Source organism: Macaca mulatta, chromosome 11, assembly GCF_049350105.2.
Source record: "Macaca mulatta isolate MMU2019108-1 chromosome 11, T2T-MMU8v2.0, whole genome shotgun sequence".
Taxonomy (NCBI): Eukaryota; Metazoa; Chordata; class Mammalia; order Primates; family Cercopithecidae; genus Macaca; species Macaca mulatta.
This window is the reverse complement of record NC_133416.1, coordinates 72,275,184-72,296,676: the sequence shown is the minus strand read 5'-3', so window position 1 is coordinate 72,296,676 and position 21,493 is coordinate 72,275,184. Positions and strand designations below refer to the sequence as shown.

The 21,493-nt window shown below is 36.9% G+C and overlaps 1 pseudogene; it reads right to left on the bottom strand.

Annotated features, from left to right (window-relative positions):
- Positions 1-1,260: 1,260 nt before the first annotated feature.
- On the bottom strand, positions 1,261-21,469 carry LOC100428336 (MICOS complex subunit MIC26 pseudogene; annotated as a pseudogene).
- Positions 21,470-21,493: the final 24 nt, after the last annotated feature.

Sequence of the window (21,493 nt, the reverse complement as noted above, 5' to 3'; positions counted from 1 at the left end):
TTTATCAAAGGACATTATCATTGAATGTAGAATTCTAGATTGACTTCTTTTTGTTCTTTTGGCACTGTAAAATTCATTCTTTTCTAGCAGATATTTTTAAGTTTATTTCCCTGTAAGTAATGTGTCTTTTATTCTCCACCTGCTTTTGAGATTCTTCTCTTTTTATCACTTGTTTTTAGCAGTTTAAGATGTGCTTTGGTATAGTTTTTTGGGGAGTTATCTTGCTTGCAATTTGTTGAGCTTCTTGGATCTATGAGTTTATAGTTTTCATCTAATTTGGAGATATTTCAGAAATTATCTTTCCAAATATACTTTTTCTGCCTTCCTGCCCTCCCTTTTCTCAGAAATTCAAATACATTTGTGAAAGTCTGCATAATATTATTCCACATATCGCTGAGGCCCTATTTTTTCTTTTTTCCTTCTATATGCTTCAGTTTGGATAATTTCTAATGCTATGCCTTCAAGTTTATTGATCTTTTCTTCTATAGTATCTAATCTATTCTTAAACCCGTCTGATTAATTTTTTCATTTCAGATATTGCATTTTTCAGTGTAAAAGTTCCAATTGTATTATTTTTATATGTGTCATCTCTCTCCTCATTATATTCATATTTTCCTTTACATTTTTTTTTCTTTTTTTCAGTTGGAGTCTTGCTCTGTCACCCAGGCTGGAGTGCAGTGGTGCAATCTCGGCTGACTACAACCTCTGCCTCCTGGGTTCAAGCGATTCTCAGCCTCCCAAGTAGCTGGGATTACAGGTGTGCACTGCCATGCCCAGATAATTTTTGTATTTTTAGTGGAGACGGGGTTTCGCCATATTGACCAGGCTGGTCTTGAACTCCTGACCTCAGGTGATCCGCCTGCCTCAGCCTCCCAAAGTGCTGGGATTACAGGTGTGAGCCACCGTGCCCGGCCTCCTTTAAATTTTTGAGTATATTTTAAATAGGTGTTTTAAAGTCCTTATCTGTGAATTTCATTATTGCTGTCATTTCTTGGTGTTTTTCTATTGATTCATTTGTCCTGTACTTTTTCCTGCTTCTTCACATGCCTATTAATACTTTTTTGTATATTGATTTTAGTATGCAAATTTTAGGCTTTAAATGTCTGCACTTAAAATTTTCTTTTCTTTTACTTGGATTTTAATTATGTAAATAAATAGCAACATGAGAATGAGGAGTTCTAAGGCTTGTTCATTATCTCTAGGTGAAAGGATTTCAGATTAGTTTGCTTGTAGGACAGCATCCCTCAAGATAACAGAGGCCTAATATAGATTTTCCTGAAGAAGAATGCAAATTTAATACATTCAATACTGACTTCTCTGCCATTTTTCTGTAGAAGCCCTGGTTTATTGTAAGGAGATTCCAATGCTTACCTGTAACTGATTAAAATGGGCAAAGCATGGCATTTTCTTCTTATTTATAGGTGAATTCTCATTTCCTAGCTTTTGAAAGTGCTCCTTCCATGTATCTTCTATGACTATGTATCTTTGTAAACCCCAATCATATAATCTCTCCCCGCTGACCTGGGCAAACACAATGGCTTGTTGTGGATGATAGATAGAGGCAGCTAATGCTGTGAAACCAGGTGGATACACCAGCTTCTTTATGTTTGAACCTGTCTGTAGCCAAAAGGAGTCCAACAAGGCCAGCAAAATTATAGCACCAAGTCTTGGAAAAAAACCCAGAGGATACATTTTGGAGATATTCATAGCTGTCTAATCCCCACAAAACCAAACTTTGCATCTTGGGCTTAGTCTGGGAGTATGTTTCCTGACACCAACTTGTATGTGGCTCACGATAATGTCGGAGCTGAGAGATGCTTTCTTCCAGCTGGGTTCTTAACTCCTCCACATGTTTATATTGACCCTTGGGAACTAAGTAGAATGAAAGCTCATCAGCCTTCATGGGATTTTTGGGAGGTAAGTCCTTTTTTGGAGCTGCATAGACTTTAAAGGTGAGCAAGCTCAGGCTAGCTGGCCCCATGGACCTCTGAATTGACCTTGGGCATGTTTTTGGCACCAATAGCTCCAGAAGAAAATTTTTCTTTAAAGTGTTTGAATTTTGTTTTGAAGGGAGTTAGTTTACCTGTAGATTATCTTTATTCTTTTAAATCTTTTTGGAAAGCTTCGTCAGGGTGGGTCTAGGGAACCCTTTACTCTAGAGCTAGTTTAACCTTACCATTAAAGGATTATCCTTCTGGAGTCTCTAACAAGTGCCCCAGGTGTTCAATAAGGTTTTTTCACTTTGGTTGGTTGGAACTCAAATGTCTCCTAGTTCTTTTTTTTTTTTTTTTTTCCTGAGGCAGAGTCTCGCTCTGTTGCCCGGGCTGGAGTGCAGTGGCGCGATCTCAGCTCACTGCAAGCTCCGCCCCCTGGGTTCACGCCATTCTCCTGCCTCAGCCTCCCAAGTAGCTGGGACTACAGGTGCCCGCCACCACACCCAGCCAATTTTTGTATTTTTAGTTGAGACAGGGTTTTGCCGTGTTAGCCAGGATGGTCCCGATCTCCTGACCTCATAATCCGCTTGCCTTGGCCTCCCAAAGTGCTGGGATTACAGGCTTGAGCCACCGTGCCCGGCCCAAATGTCTCCGACTTCTGTGGGTGCTCTGGGAATTTTTCAGTTTATAGCTTTCCAGTGGTTCTTTAAAAAGCATTGTGAAGTTTCCCCTTAAAAATGTTCAGAAGTCTGTGAGTCCTACACAGACTCCTTGAGCTCTTCTTTCCTTCCTTCCTCGCTTCCTTCCTTTCCTTCCTCCCTTTCTCTCTCGCTTCCTTCCCCTGTCTTTCTCCTCCCTTCCTATCTTCCTTCCTCCCTTCCTTCCTCCCCTCCTCTTTTCCTTCCTTCCTCCCTCCCTCTCTTCCTTCTTACCTCCCTTCCTCTCATTCTTTCTTACTTCCTTTCTCCCTTCTTGCTTCCTTCCTCCCTTCCTTCCTTTATTTTTCTATCTTTTCTTCTTTCTCTCCTTCTTCCCTTCCTTCCTTCTTCCCTTCCTTCCTTCTTCCCTTATTCCCTTCCTCCCTTCCTTTCTTTCTTCTCCATTCCTTCCTTTCTCTCTCTCTTTCTTTTATTTCCCTTTCTTTCTTTCCTTCCTTCCTTCATTCCTTCCTTCCACAGCTCTATTCTCTAAGTTCTTTGCTCTACAAATTACAATTGCCTCAGCCTCCCCACTCCTCGTCCCCTCAGATAGTCCAATTTTCTAGTTGTTTGCAATAGGAGGACAAGTCCAGTACCAGTTATTCCATCATAACTAGCAGGAGAAGTTTCAGTTTATATTTATCTTATTGAGTATTCACGGACAATCTTATTTCATCTATACTTCTACCCCACTCACCCCCCTGCTAGATGGAAACTACCAATTTTAAATTGATGGTGGACAGGATGATTGCAAACTCAGTCATGAGTAGCTGAAGTAGGATACTTCTTGAAGGCTATGTGCCACAGATACTGCAATGTGCAATGTGGGCATGAAGAACTCTAATCCTGCCTTCAAATCCATGATTCAGTTTACAATCCATAAAAATACATTTTGTTTATTATTTCTAAAATATTTGAATTCACACTCAATTCCAGTGTCAATTGCTATGAAGCAAATGTATTAAATGAATATTTATTTGGTTCTTCTTTTAGAAAGCCAAACATACTGAATTTGAATTACAGGTTCTTAGCATAGGTACCAATTAATAGTCATCTAAATGTTATATTCTTGCTAGTTACTCATGTGGCTTAATTGGTTGAATAGCTGTTTGGCAAGTCAATTTAAAGAGCTATTAATTCATCATTGTGACACCTATTATTTGGATATTATCCAAATTAAGACATTTTATTAGCTAATGTTCCTCCCTTAACTATTTTAATTGCCTGCAATAAGTGAACTAAACATTTCTACATGTTAAAATTTCCCAAAGCAGTTTTAGAAGGCTACAGAATATACTATAAATGGCAAAAAGCATTAAACACCCTAGCCAAAACACTGACCTATTGTAAACACCTGATAAAAACACAAGAGACTTGTATATTCTGTCAATAGAAGTGACATTACAGTACACTTTTCTTCTAGGAATGTGAATGCTAATGTTATTAAGAAAATTGCTTTTTCTTTTTCTTTTTTTTTTTTCCTACTTTCTTAGTAAACTCAGGTGGCACTGTAATATGAGTAATGGTATTTTATTTTACGTTAGAGGGGTAATGCTGGCAATGAATGGAAAAACTTAAGAACTCACAGTATTCTTCCACTTTAGCACAAAACTAGTATGGCAATATAGTATAATAAAAAGATCACTAGAATTTTTCATTCTAACTGCCAATACGTTGATGGCTTTGGTTGAAATATAGTTCATTCATTACTATGAATTCAATAAAAAAAGATTTTTTTCTCCACATAGCTGACACTAGTCACAGGAGAATGAAATTGGCCCTGACGGGAATAAAGTAGTTCATTCACTAGAGATGTGAACTGTTTCTGGAGGCAGGAATGTCATCATGGGTTTCAAAGGCATAATTCAGTGGTTTTTAACATGAGACTCAATGCCACCATTTTGGTTTTTTTATTTTCTGGATTTTATTTCTGTTTATCCTCCAGTTTTTAAAATTATTTAAATTTATTTTAAAATGTATATACAATAAAACTCACTTTTTTATTGGTGTATATGTCTATAATGTTTGACAACTGCAAGTAGTCATGTAATTACCACAATAGTCAAGATTCACAGCAGTTAACATTGACTTCCCCCAAAAAAATTCCTTCATGCTACTCCTATGTAATCAAACCCTCCCCCAAACCTTTAGTCCCTGATGACCGTTGATGTCTTCCCCATTCTGTTGATTTTCTAGAATGTCACATAAATGGAATCATAGAGTATATAGACTTTACAGGATGAGCCAAAGCTGCCTTTTTATAACAGATATTCTGCTCTTATCTCTTTATAATCTTCAAATAGAATCCGTAAATAATATTTATCTACTTTGACAAATATAAATACAAAAAATCAATATACTACTCTAACATAAATAAAAGAAGCAAAAATTCAATTAATAAAATAACAGGTATTCACAATGAAAATGGTTGAGCACAAGTGAAGTAATGAAATGCTTACATCTACTTTGATGGAAAAGTTTTCATTTTAAGGGACGTAACAAGATCAGAAGCTGTTCTGCATTAAAAAATACAGGAAAATAAAAAGAAAAAAACAGAGGTGTGATGATGTGATTTTTATGAAATATGAACAATTCTTGGTAAGGATCAGAACAAAACCAAGTAGGATTTTACTTTCTTACTTTTCAGAGAATCTTATTATCCACAAGAGTTGTAGTTCTGGAAAATTTAGTGTACATGTCTGTAATCCCAGCTTCTTTGCTGAAGCAGGAGAATTGCTTGAATCCAGGAGGCGGAGGTTGCAGTGAGATGGCACCATTGCACTCCAGCTTGGGCATCATAGCGAAACTCTGTCTCAGAAAAAAAAAAAAAAAAAAAAGGTGTGTTTTTTAATGCAAAATGCAGTTAGGTTTCTAGCGTTCGGCTATGTATGAATAGGTTTTTCATCTACACGAATCTCCATTGGGGCAATCAAAAAATGTATAGACTTGGGACAATTCCAGTATGGTCTTATCTCAAGCATAGCAGGACATCTACCATCCCTGGCTTATACCTGTAAGAGCCCAAAGTACTCTCCAGTCTCAACAACCAAAAAATTTCTAAAATTCTTCCTGGTGGGCTACAGTTGAGACCCACTGGCCAAGATGAAGTATCTCTTTTGCCATCTAGTAATCTCATGCCGGATAATCATCCTGGATTAATGTTCGCCAATCTCCTGATTACCAGTTGAATTTCTCAGATAAGTTCACACTAGGAAAGGAATATCTTGAAGTGCTACTTTCGTGTTCTAGTCTCTAGAAATAGATTTCCCATATTGCATATTGTATTGTTTATATTTATTTATTTTCTCTAAACTATAATGTTTTGACAGCTTAAAAATGTTTCTTATTGTAGAGAGACTGCTCCTCCTGGGGCCAAGATAATTCATAGAAATAGCAAAAAGAACATGCCTTTGATATGCCAACCAACCATTTCAGAGCCACACCTCGTCTTTGTTACCCTTACATCCTAGGAAGAAATATTCTTTTCCTTTAATCATTGCAGGGCTAGGTACCAGGCAGCTAAGGACTATCCTTAAAGTTTGGAGCCTCCTGAAATTATTCAAACAGCCAATCCTAGGCTGTTTGCCCTGCCTTGCCTCTCCCATGGAAGCTCCAATAAAGGCCATAGCCTAGGCTCTCCCTCACATGTGACCTTGTGTGGCTTGCTGAGCCTCCTGTTTCTGAGTCCTGTGAGTACAATAAATTTTGTTTTCCTGAGCTTCTCTTGTGTCTCATCTTGTAACTGCCACTGACTGACCACACATAAAGACACAAAATAGAGATTAATAAATAATCATTTTTGTTTATACCAGTTCTGAGTATTTTTTAGCCTGAAACAATCTCTGTCGTCCTGATCAACTTGGAAGTTAATAAGACTAGATTCATCTGCACAAAACTAACTTCTTAGTGTTAACTCTGCCAAGGTATTGTCCCCTCATTAGGTCTTCCTTTCATAATTAGCTGATCTCCCTTGAAATGTTGAAGATTTCCTTTTAAAATTCTGTAATTACATATTTTCTAAGAAGAAGGTTATCACTGGCACAAATGCTCTTCAGTATTTATCTGAATGAAGCCAGTCACACAATCTGGTTATTGTTTGATTTCCCATACATGGAAAGGAAATGTATCATGTTCAGATGGTCCAGGGCAAAATGCCTCAGCAAACTTGAGTATTCTCAAGAATGACTGCAAGACACAGAATTCAACACCTTTTTTTCTTCTTTTCTTGAGACAGAGTTTCACTCTTGCCCAGGGCTGGAGTGCAATGGTGTGATCTCGGTTCACTGCAACCTCCGCCTCCCGGGTTCAAGCAATTCTTCTGCCTCAGCCTCCTGAGTAGCCGAGATTACAGGCATGCGCCACCATACCTGGCTAATTCTGTATTTTTAGTAGAGAGGGGGGTTTTCCTTGTTGGTCAGGCTGGTCTCGAACTCCCAACCTCAAGTGATCCGCCTGCCTTGGTTTCCCAAAGTGCTGGGATTAGTGAGCCACCACACCTGGCTGAATTCAACTCTTATTTAAAAATAAAATTACAGTTCAATACTCTGAATAGTATAAATGCAAAAATCCTAGACAAAATATTAGCAAACTGATTTTGACAGCACATTAAAAGACTCATATGCCATGATAAAGTGGGATTGTCAGTAATCAATAAGGCAACTTTCACAATATATAAGGTCTTTGGTAAAAAGTTTTTTAATTATAAAGATTTTTCTTTTAGCGTATGGAAAGGGTTTTTACAGTTACATTGCTTTATTTAAGATTCTAGTTGGTGCTGCTAAGGTTGATGAACCTAGACCTGTGCCCCCATTGTCTATCACAAAGGTAGAGCAAATGCCTTTCTATTTGCAATATACAAAACTTTCTATTGCAATCTCCAAAAGGCAGAACAAACACCTCTTGGGAATAAGTTATGTGGGTCCATACAAATGAGTGATGAATGTCACAGGCATTTATATTATCAGAACAACCTGAGTTAGAGTAAATTTTCACAGACTGCCTATAGTAATTTGAAAGAAACTAGTACCTTTCAAGACGGCACCAACCAAACACTGAATTAACTTTCTCAATATATATTTAACAGACACTCATGAAGCGTGTATTATATTTCAGGGTACTTTGAAGCCAGAAGTGAATCTGAGCTGAAGTAAATAATCAAATAATGAGTCCTCAAATACATACTCAACTGAAGGTTAGGAGGTGAGAGGGGAAGTGGAAGAAGTCTTGATTACACAGTTTGTGTTCTTTCAATGACACTACATTGACTCCCAAATGGTATTAAGAGCCCAAAGAGAAGGTGAAATTCTGTAGACTATAATATGTTGTAAACAAGGCTCCAGAGAGGATTCAGTTCCTTGGTATTCTTGGAAAAATGAGAGAGGTCTTTGTAAGCCTTGACTTTATCAAATTTATTGATAGCTGACCTTTAATAATGCTCTGGCAGACTCCAAAACAATCATCATTTGTGGGGAAACATGAAATTTAGATTCCCTCTCTCTGAAAAAAAATTAAATATTTTTTAAACAAAGTGAAGTAGTTTTACTTTCTCTTCTTTATACATGCTGAATGTAAAAGATTTAGATATTACAATTAAACAACATAAAGAAACAAGTGAAAATCTCAAGTAACATAACTATTCAAAGTTAATCACTGTTTGTCAACAAATTAGATAACCTAGAAGAAATGAATAAATTCCTAGATACGTACAACCTATAAAAACGTAATCGTGAAGACTGGAAAATCTGAACAGACCAATAATGACTAAGAGGATTAAATGGGTAATTAAAAACCTTCCAGTGAAGAAAAGCCTGGAATCAGATGGCATCACTAGTGAATTCTCCCAAACCTTTAAAGAAACATTAATCCCAATCCTTCTCAAACCCTTTCAAAAAATTGAAGAAAACACTTCCAAAATTATTTTATGGGGTCAGTGTTCTCTTGATTCCAAAGCCAAAGACATACAAAAAAAAAAAGACATGCCAATGTTTCTGAAGAATATAGATGCAAAACTCCTCAACAAAATACTAACAAATAAAACGTAATAGCACACTGACAGGATCATATACCATAATCAAATGAGTTGTTTCCCTGGATGCAAGGATGGTTTAACATATTCAAATCAATACATGTAATACACCACATACACAGAAAGAAGGATAACAGTTGCATGATTAACTCAGTTGATTTAGAGAAAGCATTTGATAAAATTCAACATGCTTTCATAAAGATGAGTGACAAACTATGAATAGAAGCCATATACTTCAACATAGTAAAGGCCATATATGACAAGCCCACAGCTAACATCATACACAGGGGCGACAAAGTGAAAGCTTTTCCTCTAAGATCAGAAACATGACAAGGATGCTCACTCTTGCCACTTTTATTTAACATAGAAGTCTTAGCCAGAGCAATTAGGCAAAAATAAATAAATAGAATCCAAATTGGAAAAAAAGGAATAAAATTTCCCTGTTTACAGATGACATAATCTTATACATAAAAACCCTAACGACACCACACATGGGAAAAATAAAAAACAACAAACAAACAAAAAAAACTCTTGAAGCTAATAAATGAAGCTGTAAAATTGCAGGATACAAATTCAACAAACAAAAGTCAGGTCCATTTCTATACATTAATCACAAACCACCCTAAAAGGAAATCAAGAAGACAATCCCAATGACAATAGCATCAAATGGAAAAAAATACTTAGGAATACACTTAATAAAGGGGATGAAAGACTTGTGCACTGAAAACTACAAAGCATTGATGAAAGAAATTAAAGCAGACACAAATAATTGAACATCCTATGTTCATGGATTAAAAGCCATAATCTTGTTAAAAATGTACATATTACCCAAAGTGATCTACAGATTCAATGCTACTTCTACCTAAATCTTGCTGTCATTTTTTTACAAAAATTGTTTTAAATTATAAAACTCATACTCATCCACAAGGAACCCAAACAGTTAAAGAGATCTTGAGAAAGAAGAACAAAGCTGGAGTTATCACACTTTCTTATTTTAAAATATATGCTAAAGCTACAGTAATTAAAACAGTATGGTACTGTCATAAGGACAGACATACTGACCAATGGAACTTAATATAGAGGCCAGAAATAAACCCATGCCTATACTGCCAATGATCTTCAACAAAATGTCAAGAAAACACTATGGGGAAAGAGTAATCTCTTCAACAAATGATGCTGGCAAAGCTGTATATCCACATTAAAAAAATGAAATTGGACTCTTACTTTATGTTATACACAAACATCGACTCAAAATGGATTAAATATAAAACTTCTACTCAGGAGGCTGAGGCAGGAGAATCACTTGAACCTGGGAGGTGGAGGTTGCAGTGAGCCGAGGTCGCACCACTGCTCTCCAGCCCGGGCAACAGAGCGAGACTCCATCTCAAAAAACTAAATAAATAAAAATAAAATGAAATAATATATATGTAAAACTTAAATATGAAACCTAAAAAGGTAAAACATAGAAAATAGACTTAAACATAAGATGAGAAACTGTAAAACTCCTAGAAGAAAACATAAGAAAAAGCCTTCTTTATATTAGTCTTGATAATGATTTCTTGTATCTGACCTCAAAAGCACAGACAACAAAATTAAAAATAGACACGTGGGATTTCATCAAACTAAAAATCTTCTGTACAGTGAAGGAAACAACCAACAGAGTGAAAAGAAAACCTATGGAATGAGGGAAAATATTTGAAAACCATAAATCTGATTAGAGGTTAATATCTAAAATACATAAGGAACTCATACAACTCAGTAACAAAAATACCAATAACCCAATTTAAAAATGAGCAAAGGACTTGAACAGACATTTCTCCAAAGAAGACATACAAATGGTCAGCAGGTATATGAAAGATGTTCAACATCATTAATCATCAAGGAAATGCAAATCAAAACCACAATGAGATATAACCTCATACCTCTTAGAATGACTGTTATTTAAAAAACACACAAGTATTGTCAGGGAAGTGGAGAAATTGGAAACCATGTACACTGTAGGTGGGAATGTAAAATGGTGCAGTCATTCTGGAAAACAGTACGAAAGTTCCTTTAAAAATTAAAAATAGAACTACCATGTGATTCAGCACTTCTGCTTCTGAGTATATATCTAAAAGAGTTGAAAACAGGACTTCTGGGATTGTTGTTGTTGCCGTTGTTGTTTTTATTTTATTTTATTTATTAATTTTTTGAGGCGGAGTCTCGCTCTGTCGCCCAGGCTGGAGTGCAGTGGCGAGATCCCGGCTCACTGCAAGCTCCACCTCCCGGGTTCACGCCATTCTCCTGCCTCTGCCTCCCGAGTAGCTGGGACTACAGGCACCCGCCATCATGCCTGGACGATTTTTTGTATTTTTAGTAGAGACGGGGTTTCACCATGTTAGGCAGGATGGTCTCCATCTCCTGACCTCGTGATCCGCCCACCTCAGCCTCCCAAAGTGCTGGAATTTCAGGTATGAGCCACCGCGCCTGGCCTACTGTTGTTGTTTTTAAAAGATACCTGCACTTCCTTGTTCTTTGTGGCATTATTCACAATAGCCAAGATATGGAAACAACACTAGTGCCCATTAACAGATGAATGGATAAAGAAAATGTTGTATATATTTAATATATACAGTAGAATATTATTCCGCCTTAAAAAGGAAGAAAATCCTATCATTTGTGATAACATGAATAAACGTGGAGGACATTTATGCCAAGTAAAATCACCCAATCACAGAAGGACAAATACCATGTGATTCCACTTACATGAAGGTATCTATGATAGTCAAACTCACAGAAGCAAAAAATACAATAGTGGTTTCCGGGGCAGGGGAATGGAGAAAATGGGGAGTTGTTCAATGGGTATAAAGTTCCAGTTATGCTAGATGAATACGTTCTAGAGCTCTACTGTACAACATAGTGCCTGTACAGTATTGTGCGCTTCTAAATTTGTTGAGGGTGTATCTTAACAATTATATTAAGTGTCCTTACCACACATATACATACACAAAACAAAAACAGAAACGAAAACAAAGGAACAGAAGGAAACTTTGGGAGATGCTGTATATGTCCATTGCCTTAATTGTGGTGATAATATCACAAGTGTTTCCATATGTCCAAACACTTTAAATTGTACACATTAAATATGTACAGCTTTTTGTATATCAATTATTTCTCAATAAAGCTATTTTTAAAAGAAAATTATTTTCCTTTGGGTAAATACCCAATAGTGGGATTCCTGGATCAAATGGTAGATCTACTTTTAGTTCTTTGAGAAATCTCCACACTGTTTTCCGTAGAGGTTGCACTAATTTACGTTGTCACCAACAATGTTATAAGCATTCCTTTTTCATGCATTCACACTAACATCTATTGTTTTCTGTGTGTCAACAAATTTAATTAAACACCATTTTAACCTGCAATATTGCATTTCATTGTATATCTTAATTTTGATGAACATTGTTTCTTTTACAAATTTTAAAAATTTATTTAAAGTCACATATAGATCAGTTTTATTTTTACATACTCAAGTACTCAACATACAAATAAAAAAAAATCATCACATGCAGTATTCAAGCTTTTCTCCAGAACTATGGTTCTTTATCATGAAGCACATGTGCTATTAACAAAGGCACTAGAGAAGTAAGATATAGTCAAAATGGAGGAGTAGATGGATGAGATCCTCCTGGAAGGTCTGTCTGATTTTGCTGGTTGTATAAGTAAGACCAAACCTCTTATTTTGTCTACATTACCCAGATAATTTGTACTTGGATCTGGATAATTTGGAAGAAAAATTAGGGAGGGGAGTCTAACTTAGTAACTCACGTTGGTCAAAACATTCATCAGCTAACTACAAAATATTAATATCTACTTTCCTAAAGTGAATCAAGAAATATCCAGCTTGGCCTTGCAGTTAGCTTTTATTCGTGAAAGATCTGCCCAGATCTTGATAAGAATCCTACCTATCTTCCTTCCTTCCTTATCGGGCTAATTTTCCAATGCTGCTCAGGGTATAAGAGTACTTTGGTAGGCAATTTGTTTATTTGTTGTTTGTTCTATTATGAGCTAAATCAAGGGACTTGGTATAGTCTTTGATGGTTTAAATCTTAATTCCTGGCAATTAGAAAGACAATTTCTCCTTTCTTGATGATAATAATGTCTCATAAATAAAGCTTTTTTAAAAAAATTCTTTTGTCAAAATTTGTTATAAAATATTCTCAAGTCTCCTATTTCCAGTGTCAGACAACATTTCTCATTGAGGTCCCCACAGGACCAAGAGAGCTGTAACCAAAAGACTCATCTGATGAGACGTTATCTAAATTATATGATAAAGTTTAAAGCATTTTTCATCTACTAATAACTTACTGTTAATTACTTTTGAAGCTTAATTTTAAAATAAAGCAAATGCCTATATGTTGAAGATTTTTAAAGATAATCATTTTCTTTAAAAATTTTCTCTTTTTAAAAAATTTGGCAAGAATTGCCTTATATTAGGGATTTTAACCCAACATTTTCCCCTGAGGACATCATGTATCCATTTATGTTGTTTCTTTAATTCTTTAATGTTGTTTAATTAATCCTTTAACGTTTTCCTGCTGGAATCACTGAGTATATCTATACCTACACCAATAACTATATTTATATAACTGTATCTATGTAAATAGAGGTATCTATATAGATATGTACTATATCCAGGTAAATAGATATAGATATATAGATGTGCACATATACAGAAACCACATAAAAGGCAAACATAGATGACAGACTATCTTTTATGTGGCTTCTGGCTTTAATATTTTTGTTTAGAAAGATTGCCAAATGCTTACCTAAATTTGTTCCTAGAAGGTTTATAGACCACATTTTCAATATTTTTTCCCACATAATATACGAACTAGATGTTTTCACCACACCCCTCAGCTTTTTGCCATTCCTTAGCCTCATCAGACACAGAAAATCTCAGGGAAAGAAGAAATGAGGGTTCCTTTGTGGCAGTGGCAGTCACGTTCCTATTGACACCAAAACAACTCTGTCAAAAGGATGGGTGAATATGGTGTGCCCACTCCCACTCCAGGCAAAATAGCCTCATCAAAGCAATATGTCAGAATTGTCTCATTTCATTATTTGAGGCTTATTCTGAATTAAGCTCCTTTATAGAGGACTTCTATTACTCATGGAATTTTTTAGTGCTTCAAGTGTCTGTGTTCTAAGATGTCTGTGTCTGTGATAACTTTCTGAATGTAGGAATGGATAGAAAGCTAGAACTTAGAATAGAAAGAAGTCAGTATATTTCAAGTATATTCATATTCCTAGCAGTGGAATTATTGAGTCAAAGGATATATGGATGTTGAATTTTTATGGATATCGGGAAATAGAGCATTGTTCTCCAAAAAAGATGAATCAATTTACACTCTCACCAATAATATATTAGATTATCTGATTCCTATATTCTTGATAATATTTATGTGTATTTACTTTTTAATTTGTTTAATTTTATATTTATCAGTATTTTATATTTGGGCAATCAGTAAAACAAAACAACATTTCTCTTTCATTATGAATGAAGTATCTTTTTGTCTTTCTGTTTCTGTTAATCATCTATATCCTTGTCCATTGTTCTACTGGATGGCGTACTTTTCCCTTTGTCATGTTTTTGCAGATATTTTCCCTAGTATTTTGTTTGTGATGGGTTTTCCTACATAGCTTTTTAAAACTTTTTTCAGGTCAAATTTATACATCTTTTTTTTTTTTTTTTTGAGACATAATCTTGCTCTGTTGCCCAGGCTGGAGTGTAGCAAGTGATCATAACTCACTGCAGCCTTAAATTTCTGGGCTCAAGAGATCCTCCCACCCCAGCCTCCCAAGAGCTAGAACTACATGCCCATGCCACCACACCTGGCTATTTTTAAAACTTTTTTGTGGAGATGGGGGTCTCACTATGTTGCCCAGGCTGGTCCCAAACTCCTGAGCTCAAGCAATACTCCCACTTCAGCCTCCTAAAGTGCTGGGATTACAGGCATGAGCCCCTGCGCCTGGCCAAATTTATATATCTTTAAAAAATAGTTTTTGTCTTCCTTAGAATGGCCTTCCCCATTCTAAACTTACAAGTACATTTGCCCATGTTTTCTTCTAGCCCATTCATGATTTTTTCTAATTTTAATAAATGTTTTATTAAACTATAACATGCATATAGAAAAGTACATCAATCGTAAGTGGACAACTTACTGAATTTTCACAAAAGAAACATTCTGATGTAGCCAAGATTCAAATCAAGAAACAAAACATTATTAGTACCACTGAAGCCTCTTTTATGTCCTTTCCAATCATTACCACTCTTCAAAGGTTATTACTATCTTGATTTCTAATATCATAAGTTAGTTTCTCATATTTTTGAATTTTTAAAATATGGAATCATATTTAAAACCAAAGTATGTACATTTTGGCTTTTTTAACTCAACATGATGTTTTTCAAGAGTCATTAATGTTGTAATTATTAGGATGGGGCAAAAGTAATTGCGACTTTTGGCCGGGTGCGGTGGCTCAAGCCTGTAATCCCAGCACTTTGGGAGGCCGAGACGGGCGGATCACGAGGTCAGGAGATCAAGACCAGCCTGGCTAACACGGTGAAACCCCATCTCTACCAAAAAAGACAAAAAACTAGCCGGGCGAGGTGGCGGGCGCCTGTAGTCCCAGCTACCCGGGAGGCTGAGGCAGGAGAATGGCGGGAACCTGGGAGGCGGAGCTTGCAGTGAGCTGAGATCCGGCCACTGCACTCCAGCCTGGGTGACAGAGCGACACTCCGTCTCAAAAAAAAAAAAAGTAATTGCGACTTTTTACCATTGCTTTTAATCACAAAAACTAATACAATTTGTTATTCTTATTGCTATGTAATATTTCATTTATAAATATGTAATAATTTCTTTATCCATTCCACTGTCAATAGATCTTTGGATTGTGTCCATTTTGGTGCCATTATAAACAGGGATTTTATAAACATGTGTTTGGATGACTATGTATATATACACACACACACACGTATATTTATGTATGACTTTGGATGACTATATATATAGAGAGAGAGAGAGAAAGAGAGAGAGAGAGAGAGAGAGAGACATCTTTTTTTGTTGGGCTTATACCTGAGAGTATAATTGCTGGGTTCAGCTTTAGTACTTCTTTTCAGTTTTCCAAAATGGTTGTACCAATTTACATTACTACCAGCAGTATATAAGTTTTGTTTGCTTCATATGCTCACTAACCTTCATATCCTCATTAACCTCATATATTCTTTCTATTTCATTTTAACCATTCTGATGGGTCTGAAGAGGTTTCTCACTGTAGTTTTAATTCACATTTCTCTGATGGCTAATGAAGTTGCCATTTTTAATGTATTAATTGGTATTTAGGTATGTTCTTTGTTCAAGCCTTTGACCATTTTTCTACTGGACTCTCTTTTCTCTTGTAGATTTGTGGAAATTCTTTATATGATCTGGATAAGAGTCTCATACATCCACATATCTTCTCCCATTCTATGGCTTGTCTTTTCACTCTCAATACTGTCTTTTGATAACAGGTTCTTAATTTTAATACAGTTCAATTTACCATTTTTTCTTCCTGATGAAACACTATTTTAAAAAATTTCTTTGAAAGGGGTTTAATTAAATATAGTGGACATCCAATAAACTGCACATATTTAAAGTATATATTTTGTTAAACTTTTGGGAGTGATAGGTAGTATCTATTATCTTTATTGTGGTGATAGATTCATGGTTGAATATCTGTTAGAACATCAATTTTAATAGTTCAATAATACTTCTTCCTATGAAGATACTCTAATTTACTTTCTCATTCCTCCACTATTGGGCAATGAAATTGTTTTCCCTTTCTTCCTTATCATATATAAAAAAAAACCTTCATTAAATGTCATAAGGATAAAACAGCATGGATGAACAAAAAAGAACGGATATGGTTTTTGAAAGACAAGATATACTAGGTTGCTTGGCAATGCCATCATGTGAAGAAAGAAGGGCAAGAATGTCACATAGGATGATGAGGAATGCTCCAGTCATGCTGTGCTTCAGTAATGAGCTGTCATGTGTTGTGATGTGCAGTTCTTAAGTGGTAAAGTGTGCAAGCCGCATAGCAAGAGGTGCTAACCTAGGTGTTGACAGTTGCCTACTTCAGGAGAAACCGACTGAAACAGGCATAAAACAACCTTTTTCTCTTCTTAAAAATGGTTTTCAATTACAAAAGCATCGGCTCATTTTATTATGAATCAGAAAAATATTTGTGCATAAATGGAAAATCATTCCCTATCCGTGTTCCTACTTCCTATAGGTAACCACTGGAAATATTTTGTTATATAAACTTTCAGACATTATAGAATAGACAGACAGTTATAGTATATCCATAGTTATGTATAGCTATTATATATAGTTGTATAAGAAGAGAGTTTTTTAAGCATAATCCTCGCCAACTTGCCCTTTTCATTTACTATCTTGTGTCTTCCTCTCCACAGCAGTGTAGTAGAGGGGTATCTGCTCCTTCCTTCTCCAAGACACAGCTCAGGGTGCAGCTGATATGCCCCAGTCTCAGTCCCAATGCCTGCAATCACCAAGATAGTTCTGGCAACTTGCCTGGGTGAGTGAATGGCTGGACACTGACAAGACCTACCCCTAGAGCAGTGTTTGCCCTGGTTCCCACACAACTGCACTTCCAAGATGAGCACTGGCTTCAGCCCCCTCAGATACCGTCGTCTTCCCTGTTCCTCCAGGTCTCCAGGACACGCATGGCAAACTCAGGAGCCTATAGAAGCCTAGATGGTAAAGTAAAAGAGCAAAGCATGCTAGGTGGAAAAGTAGTGCAACTGTAAGGACTGGGTGCACTAGCCCTGTTTGAAGGGCAGCCACTACTCACACCATCTGATTCTTTGTCAGAAGGGAATATTGTCAGATCTCTACATTTTCAAGAGAAGCCAGAAATCAAATTTTTAATTAAAAAATCTGCTTTTCAAATGTCAGCAGCAAAGATTTTTTAAACATACTCAAGTCTTGATTTTTAATTTTTAAAATAAGCTTTATATTTTAGAACAGTTTTAGATTTACAGCAAAAATGGCAAAGATAGTACAGAGAGTTTCCATATACCCCACACCCAACTTTCCCTGTTACTAACATTCTACATTAGAATGGTACATTTGTCACAATTAATGAGCTAATATTGATACAGTGTTAGTAGTAGTTGACTGACATTTCCTTAGCTTTACCTAATGTCCTTTTTCTATTCCTGGATCCTGTCCAGGATAGCACATTACATTTGGTAGTCATTTGTCTTTAGGTTCCTCTTAGCTACGAGTTTCTCAGACTTCCCTTTTTTATTCACTGACAGTTTTGAGGCATACTGATCAGAATTTTGTAGAATGTCCCTCAGTTGGGTTTTTCTGATATTTTTGTTGTGACTAGACTGGGGTTATGGGTTTTCAGGAGCAAGATCACAGAGATAAAGTACCATTCTCATCACATTGTATCAAGGGCACATACTATCCACATGACTCATCTCTGTTGATGCTCTTGATCACCTAGTTGAAGTAGTGTTTGTCAGCTTTGTTACTTTCCCCACTTTCCACACTGCACGCTATAAAAGGAAGTCACTCTGCACATCCCACACTTCAGGAGTGCGGAGTTACGCCTCGCCTCTTTGAGGACAGCAACCCTAAACAAATTATTTAGAATTGTCCTCAGCACAATCTTCCATAACCAGGTCCTACCTACATTTTGGGCTTTATCCCCAGGTGCTCCCTCCCCCTCCCATTCCAGGCTCATCATACTACAGGGTCAGCACCTGCAGATCCTGCATGGTGCCATTCTTTCTCATGTCTCTTGCTCTCACTATTGCCATTGTCTATGCATGGGTGTTCCTTATCTTTCCCCCTTGCATGATCAACTCCCCTTTGACCCTTTGACCTTCAAGACTGCTCAAGTATGCTCTACTCTAGAAAGTGTTCCCAGAACCCAGTCTGCCTCGAGGGATTTTCCTCAGTCCCAAAATACCCTGTGCATTTTCCCACCATGACATTCATTCCTCCCTATTGTTTATTCTCAACACACTCTCTTGTTAGATTGAGAGTTCTTTGAGAGCAGGACTGTCTTCTCACTTACCTTTCTATCCCCTGTGCTTATATAGGGCATACATCAGACACTGGGTAAATATATTTTGAATGAATGAATGAATGAACAAATGTCCAGAATTCTAGATACAAGATTTCTTCTATGAATTTCCAGTCTTTCTGCCTTATCAACAATCACCACATTCTGCCTTGTATTACATCTGTTTAGGTGCTTGTCTTACTTATTTTAGTAGCTCTATTGCACTTTGAAGGCTATGATCATGTTTTATTTGTACTATAATTTCCAGGTCAATGTCTTACACATAATAGGTGTTTAATAAATCTTTGTTGAATAAGCAAATGAGTTAATGAACAAATAAATGAAGCTGCCTGCACACATAATTGGTGAGAGGGAATCGCACAAGGAAAGGAAGCATAATGAACTGGAAAATAAATGGCACAATTTTCAAATGAAATGAAGTTGACTTGCCAAGCACATTATTTCCAAATTTTTATCATATGCTAGTAAATATTGTCACGTGTTTGTTTAAAGAAATTTAAAAACTTAATTCTTAATGAAATAGCTATATTAACTGCTCCTTAACGACAGAAAGGAGAGTCAAGCCTGCTTCATCTCTTAGAGATGGACCTCCCGACAAAAAGATCCATGCTGCTACTCTTAAAAATTGCTGTTGTATAACACAACATATGTTCCTTCCTCTCCTTTAATAACCAAATGAGCTTATATCAAAAAATTTTTAAATAGCATTTTTCTTTATCTATCTCTAATAGAATATTGTTTTTCTAAGTGTCCTCTGCTGGAGGGAAGTAAACAGAAAATAACCATTCTGGAAGGAAAAAAATGTGCTTATAGCAAGATAGATTGCCATTGTTATCAACACCAAATTCAACTGCTGCAGAAGAATTTCACTTAGAGGAAACCAAATTAGGAGAGAATTGAGTTCCTCTTTTTCTTGCACCAAAAAATAAATTGTATGAGTACTTCTCAATTAGTATTTGATTAGGAAAACCTGTAGAGGGCGTCCTTGCACCAAGAGCCATGGAGGTTTGCGCAGAACTAGGAAAAAAATGTTAAATTAAAACCACACGCTCCAAGTCAAAGAAAATGCCTATTGTGCTGTGAAATTATTATCTTTACCTGGGTGACACTGGCACTACAACGTTAAAGTGTTTTAAAAGTAGCCTAATGTTCATACATTATATACATGAATATTCACAGAAATAAAAAATAATGAAATGTTGGAAAACAGGTAAATATTTTTATTTTAAAGGAAGAATGACTGCAAAGCTTTGAATGCAAACAGACTTAATTATGATTTATTTATCATTATGAGGTATAAGTTACTAAGAGAATGGGCTTTGAAGTCAGAGTGTCTGGGATTTGAACCCTTACTCTCATTTACCAGCTGGATATCCACAGTCAACTTACTGGACTTTTTGAGCCCTCTTTCCTCATCAGTAAAATGAGAATAATAGTAGTACTACTTAAGAGTTGTGAGGAGTAAGCAAGCACTTAAAATAAAAGTACTTTAAAAATTAATACACTGCAAGTTCAAATCAGTCATAGACTTCTTATCTAATTCCTTTTTTCCTTTTTTTTCTATTGGTTGGTTGTATAGCTGTAAATATTTCCTTATTGGAAATCTATATTCTTAGAACCTAACACTGATTTAACTTGATGCCTGCACATGTCCAGCTTCTCTTCTGTTGTTTCTGTTTGTTTTTCCCTCTTGAGGCATCTGCTACTCTACAAAGGACTGATTGAAACACCACGCCCAGCCTCAGATATTTGATCCTTGAGGCATTTGTCACAGCATCGGGTACTAAAGAACAAAGACGAGTAAATGAACCTTTTCTGAGTCCGAAGACTTTCTAAGTTTTTTTTTTAATTAAAAACAAAACAAACAAACAAAAAAAAACCCCTTTTGCTTCCGTTTTCTTTGCACATCCAAGGAATTAGGCAGGAGGCAAAAATAAGTTCTTTCTGTTGGGCCAGGTGGTTAGGTTATGCTGCAGACCACTGCCGGCCAAGCATGCTTCTCACAGACGAGGCCAGAGCCTTGGTTTTGCCCCCATGCACCTGTGAATTCGGCAATTTTTAAAAAATATATTATTTTATTTATTGATTGATATTTTTTTTGAGACGGAGTCTAGCTCTGTCGCCCAGGCTGGAGTGCAGGGCACGATCTTGGCTCACTGCAACCTCCACCTCCTGGTTCAAGCGATTCTCCTGCCTCAGCCTCCCGAGCAGCTGGGATTACAGGTCACCGCCACCACGCCCACCTAATTTTTGCATTTTTAGTAGAGACGGGGTTTCACCACTTTGGCCAGGCTGGTCTCGAACTCCTGACCTCCGGTGATCCGCCCGCCTTGGCCTCCCAAAGTGCTGGGATTACAGGCGTGAGCCGGGCCGAATTCAGCAACTTCTAAAAAATATCAGCAAACGTGAAGATATCCACGACGTTAGTGGAGCCCTACCCCGCAGGGTCGGGTACAGCTATCATCCAGGGCCCAGGGCACTCTTCCGGGCACTGCCGCGTTATCAGGGAGACAGACGGGCCTCCCCAACTGCTGGGTGTCGGGCAAGTAGCAGCTGAACGCCCTGCCCCTCGAGCCAAGACCAGCGCCTGCGATCAGACCACCGGACAGTGGAGCCTCGAGTTTTAGCTGCTTGGGAACGCGCAAAGTGTCAGCCAATCGCAGAACAGAGCGCATAGGGTTGGCGGAGAGAGGAATCCT